This window comes from Ranitomeya variabilis, chromosome 8 (assembly GCF_051348905.1).
Source record: "Ranitomeya variabilis isolate aRanVar5 chromosome 8, aRanVar5.hap1, whole genome shotgun sequence".
NCBI classification, from domain to species: Eukaryota; Metazoa; Chordata; class Amphibia; order Anura; family Dendrobatidae; genus Ranitomeya; species Ranitomeya variabilis.
This window is the reverse complement of record NC_135239.1, coordinates 114,472,157-114,478,681: the sequence shown is the minus strand read 5'-3', so window position 1 is coordinate 114,478,681 and position 6,525 is coordinate 114,472,157. Positions and strand designations below refer to the sequence as shown.

Sequence of the window (6,525 nt, the reverse complement as noted above, 5' to 3'; positions counted from 1 at the left end):
AATGATAAACAGTTTTAATGTGCAAATCAAGCTAGGCTTTTGGTGACCAAACAGTTATCGAACAGAAACTTGAACAGCCAAATTTTAAGCAAATTGTTCTGGTTCGTCGAATGACTCGAACACCGCCCAAAACAGCTTGAATTTGAAATTGGCGAACAGTTCGACTCGAACACCGCTCATCTCTAGTCCTGATTGTGCTCTGACAATACTGTACTGTAATAATCCATTGTGAAACCTGCACTGCTTACATGGCTATTTGCATATCTTTGTTGCCAATACAGTAACCATAGTATCACCAATGCCATATCACCTTCCTTTTATAATGCTGCCTCTCCTATAAGCTCTGAAAGAAGGATTTATTGATCTGTTACCAACTCTGTCAGTAAGCAATCAAGTGAGGAATGCTTACCTTGAGAGGCAATTACCAGTCTCCATCTCTATGCAGTGACATATCATTAGGACAGCCAACATTTATTAACAGCCTCATGAAGAAGGAAGAATGGTGATTATATCGGAGTAAAATCTGTCTGTGCTGTACTTCATAAAAGAAAAGTTTTTGTCTGTCACCCAGGAAGAAGACCACCTTGTTGTGCTGGAAATTCATCCTGTGGTAAGAGCTACTTTTTATGCTTTTTATAGGCTTTCTGTGCATTAGAGGAGTATAGTGATCACCACTACTATACTTTCTTGGTAATTAGTGTACATTAATAAACTACATATTGCATACACCTAAGCTGTCAGAAAACTATATAAAATAATAACAAATGTGCTTTCAGTGTGCTAGGTTAATTTGAGAACCCCCATTTAAGACTATGATTGCTGTACATACATGGCCACTTCAACTCATAGTGGATAATAATTAGCAAAATGTAGGTCGGGGGTTCAGGGTACAAAGGTTCTCAAGAATAGAGTGGATCCCAGTGGTACAAATATTGTCAGCTTACCACTCTTGATGATAGAGTACCTCCCTTGCATGGAAGCCCTGAGGGTATGTGCACACGCTGCGGATTTTGTTGCGGATCCGCAGCGGTTTTCACGCTGCGGATTCGCAGCTGTTTTCCCTGAGTTTACAGTACCATGTTAACCTATGGAAAACAAAATCCGCAGTGCACATCCTGCGGAAAAATGTGCGCGGAAACGTAGCACTGTTTATTCCGCAGCATGTCAATTCTTTGTGCGGATTCTGCAGCGGTTTACACCTGCTCCATAATAGGAATCCGCAGGTGTAAAACCGCATGTGAAATCCGCAAAAAAAAAAACGCGGTAAATCCGCGGTAATTCCGCAGGTAATCCACAATGCGGTTTACCTGCGGATTTTCCAAAATCAGTTTGGAAACATTCGCAGGACTTTCCGCAATGTGTGCACGTAGCCTCGGTCTACAGATAAAATAGTCAAATGCTATTAATCCATTTACAAAAATATGCAGAAACACACAGGTTTAAACACAGGACATCCTAAAGAAAAAACGACATGCTTCGAACATAAGTATATGAAAATGGTTCTTGAATTCAGTACATTAACTGGAAAGTCCAGCCCCGACATGGCACTTACATGTTCTATTAATAAGCTAGTAGTGAGCAAATCTTCCAAAAAGTGCAGCAACATTGTGCAATATAGAGCAATGTACGGTAAACGATAAAATGAAACCAGGAATTGCAGGCGATCTACCCATTTAATCATCTGCGTCTGTCATACTGAACTAGGACACCCATCAATCTAATGTTAATAGCTTATTCCAGGAGTGGGCAATTAATTTTCACGAGAGGCCACATTAGAGACCATGACTGTTGTGGTGGGCCGAACCAATAGGCCAAAATTAATTTTACTCAATATTAATATTGATAAATTATAGTTATTATATTATTGATAATTATATTAATATTAATTGTATCACTTAATATTGAGCAGAATTAAGTATGCATTGCTGACATCTCCCTATATATCAATTGAACCCGAATAAGCCACTTCTGTATATTGTATAAACCCCACAACAGCCCCTTATATGTGGCATGAGCCCCATACAGCCTCCCCCATATGCAGCATGAGCCCCACACAGCTTCCCTATACACTGAATGAGGCCCCCATTGCCTCCCCATGTGTAGTATAATGCCCCCATAGCCTCCCTATGTGCAGCCTGATGCCCCCATAGCATCCCCATGTGTAGAATGATGCCCCCATAACCTCCCCATGTGCAGCACGTCACCCCCATATGCAGCATTATGTGCATCATGTCATCCCCATATCATTATTATTTATTTATATAGCACCATTGATTCCGTGGTGCTATAAATGAGAAGGGGGTACATACAAATTACAGCTATCACTTACAGTAAAAAAACTAACAATGACAGACTGATACAGAGGGGTGAGGACCCTGCCCTTGTGGGTTTACATTCTACAAGATGGTGGGGAAGGAGACAGTAGGTCGAGGGTTGCAGGAGCTCCGGTTTTGGTGAGGTGGTAGCTCGGGTAGTGGTAAGGAGGCAGCGGGGTCAGTGCAAGCTGTAGGCTTTCCTGAAGAGGTGGGTTTTCAGGTTCCATCTGAAGGATCCGAATGTGGTTGATAGTCGGACGTGTTGGGGCAAAGAATTCCAGAGGATGGGGGATATTTGGGTGAAGTTTTGGCAGCGGTAAGACTTGGAGGCGGTTGGGTGAGGAGTGGATAAGTGTAGAGGAGAGAAGGAGGTCTTGGGAGGACCGGAGATTACGTGAGGGAAGATATCGGGAGATTAGTTCAGAGATATATGGAGGAGACAGGTTATAGATGGCTTTGTAGGTCAGTATTAGAAATTTTAACTGGATACGCTGAGGGAATGGGAGCCAGTGAAGAGATTTGCAGAGGGGGAAGCGGAGGAGTAGCGAGGAAAGAGGTGAATTAGTCAGGCAGCAGAGTTAAGGATGGACTGGAGAGGTGCAAGGGTGTTAGCAGGGAGGCCACAGAAAAGGATGTTGCAATAGTCGAGGCGGGAGATGATGACATGCACAAGCATTTTAGTATATTGACAGTTGAGGAAAGGAAGGATTCTGGAGATATTTTTGAGCTGGAGGCGGCAGGAGGCAGAAAGAGCTTGGATGTGCGGGTTGAAGGACAGGGCAGAGTCAAGGGCTACTCCGAGGCAGCGGACTTCCAGTATGGGGGAAAGCATGATGTCATTAATTGTGATAGATAGGTCAGGTAAGGAAGATCTATAACCAAAAGAAAAAGGAGTATAGAAGTCCAAACCACCATATTTAAAAACTAATATCAAACTTTATTGAATAAACTACACAATATAGATATGTCCAAAACAATTTTATGTATATGTATGGTAAGCAATATATACCAACACAGAGGTATCAAGGAAGAAACATAACGGTATGCCGGATTATGTGCAAGCCACACAATACATCCCTAAAAATGAGTATCAAGTGCAAAGGTAGAAAAGGTGGCGGTATATAGGACCATATAACAAATTATGGCAAATTACAAGCCGTCCCTATATGGAATGAAGGATCCAAAACCCGCCATTAAGCCATTGTAATTGCGCACTTACCCATAGTCAGTGTAAAGGGGAGTAGCCTGCACTTAACCCAGCGGCCCCGGACGCGCGTTTCGCAGTATAGCTTTCTCAACAGGGTTCAGTTATTCCTCTGTCTCATGTGTCTATATACACAACACACCGGAAGTGTGACCGGTAATCGGCGCATGCGCACTGGCGCGCCACACCAGTCACCACCGAAGGCCGTCATTACAGAGCGCACATAGGGCGGAATCCCACCATAAGACGTCATCAGATGTGCGCCCCGCAACTATAGATAGCCACCAGAGGGGACCGGTGAAGGGAACGCCCAGCGCGCATGCGCACACACCAGCGGCCATATAAAAGGAGCCCAATGAGCGCGGCCATATTTGTGAGGACACGACAGTAAAAGGTTATATTATCAAGTACTAATATTGTGAAACTACATAAAATATGGCACATACCAGCGGCCATTTCCAGAGAGCACAATAAATGCAGCCATATTTGTGAGGACACAATACGTGAGAGGTTATAATACCAAATGCTTAAAATGTGGGACAATAATACAATACAATATGACAACAATTTTAGCTGCACAATTACATATATAAAATATGCATCAAACATACACATAATGCAAAAATAGTTATATAAAAGTGACAAAACGTGCATATTGATAAAGTGCAACACTGAAGAAGTAGATGTCTTCATATATTCTCCAGACATCCGTGTGCAAACACCAGAAGGGAAGGCCATCACAGTTGAAGGACATCAGGGCTCATGGTCACTGTATAGAACTATAACTAATACATTAAAAATGTTTTTGAAAAAACACAAAAGACAATAGGACAGTTAAAAATGAGTATGAGGACATAAACCATAACTATAAAGAGAGGAACAGGGCAGACCAAGAAGAGCCACACAGGACGGATGAAAACAAGGGGAGGAGGCTAGTATACGCCCAGCAGATCATAGAAAGGGGGAAAAGCTCAATTGTTCATTGAGTCCTTTTGGGGTGATGGTGTCAAGGGTGACGATCCACTTACATTCACGCTGTGCCAGGACATTAGCCATATTGCCACCCCTGACACCACCATGAACCCTATCAATGCCCCTCACCTTGAGGCCAGTGGGATCGGAGCCGTGATACAGCCGAAAATGCCTGGGTAGAGTTTTTAAACTGGATATATCCAGAACTTCCTTCCCAGCCACAATATCCCGTACATGTTCGCGTGTCCTAACTTTTAGCTCCCTAGATGTGAGACCAATATATATAAGGGAGCAGGGACATGTAGCATAATATATCACAAAGGTGGTATTACATGATATAAATTCCCGGATCTTAAATTCCCTGCTCCCATTAGATGTTCTAAAAGTCCCACATCTAAGGATGTTAGGACACGTGACACAGGAACCGCAGGGGAAGCAGCCCTGTCTTGGGCCACCTGTACCAAAAGGACTCCTAGTTTTCGCCACATAGTGGCTTCTCACCAGGTTATCCCTCAGGTTTCTCCCCCTGCGTTGTGTCATAAGAGGGGATTGAGTGAGTTGTGAAGCCAAGATATTGTCAGTTAACAGAATAGGCCGGTGTCTATTCAGACTTTCTCAGATCAGATCCCACCGGCAGTTGGACGTAGAGATAAACCTAACCTCAGAATCTTGAATTGATTTCTTTTGTTTAGTTTGAAGTAATAGATCCCCCCTACGTGAAGACCTTGCCCGTCTATATCCTGCCCTGATACACCGGCGGCTGTATCCCCGGGCCATAAAACGTTCAGTGAGAATGGTGGACTGCCTCTCGAAGCGGGCCTCCGTAGAACACACCCGCCTGTTCCTCAAGAATTGTCCAACTGGGATGGCCTTGATAACTGAATAATTGTGTGCCGTGGAGGCATGCAACAAAGAGTTGACAGATGTCTCTTTTCTATACAAGTCAGTTTCAATAGAGCCATCCTCGGCTACATACAAAGTAATGTCCAGAAAATCAATCTTATTCTTGTGCCAAGTATATGTGAATTTTAAATTAAAGTTGTTGTTATTGAGTTCCTGCATGAATCTGGTTAGGCTGGTCTCGCTACCATTCCAAATCATAAGAACATCATCAATGTAGCGAAACCAGCCCACCACCGGGTCCGCGGCATGTGCCCCGTCGCCTTGAAAAATGTGCCTTGGTATTGTTTTGGTTGTCATGCTAATGTTGCAATACATAGTTAAATACACTGCACACTCAGTGGCTCACATTTCAGGTTTCTTCACTATTAGGAAAGCTTCTAATTATCAAAACAATTACTCTTAGGCATAAGTGTCCAAACTTAGCTGTGAAATAAAGAATATATTGGATAAAAGTATTAGTTTAAGGCCGGGGTCACACTTGGGAGTGCAATGGGAGAAACTGACGTGTCTCGCATCAATACCCTGGCACTGCCGCTGACACTCGGGACCGGAGCATGCGGCTCCATGTATCTCTATGTAGCTGAACACTCCTGTCCCTAGTGCCGGCGGCAGTGCCAGGTATTGATGTATGGCGCCCCAGGGTCCTGGTCGTCACAGTGGTATTGCTTTCCTCCAGGGGAGAGTGATGCTACATTTGGAAGCAATAAGGGATAACTGCACCCAGGTATCACAAACATGCAACACATTCATACTCCAGGCCACCAGGGGGAGCTTCTGATCCTATTTACTAGGTGAGTCCCTATATATATATATATATATATATATATATATATATATATATACATATATATATATATATATCTGGTAGTCTGTAGGGAAAGTCAGTCAATTCCTGGACACAGTCAGTCCTTCAAGGAAGCTGTTCCTGGCAGGAAAGAATTCCTGTCAGAGGACAGAGGAGAGGTACCACGGAGCTGTGCATGCCCTCAGAGCTGCAGCTCCCAGCAAGAGACATTTTGAAGGCAGAATTGTGTTGCAGCGAGCGTGAAGGAGAGCAAAGCAAAGGAGAGGATACCAGAAGGGGACCAGCCCCGAACAGGCTGCATCCTTCTGAGGCGCAGAACACCGGTA

At 43.8% G+C, this 6,525-nt stretch overlaps 1 protein-coding gene across 3 annotated transcripts in view; it reads left to right on the top strand.

The window, feature by feature from the left end:
• Positions 1-306: 306 nt before the first annotated feature.
• CCDC190 (coiled-coil domain containing 190) overlaps positions 307-6,525 on the top strand; it is a 29,582-nt gene continuing 23,363 nt past the window's right edge. For all 3 annotated transcript variants that reach the window (XM_077278329.1, XM_077278328.1, XM_077278327.1), the window contains exon 1: positions 307-610. The gene's annotated coding sequence lies outside the window, so the exon portion shown is untranslated. The remainder of the gene's footprint in view (positions 611-6,525) is intronic.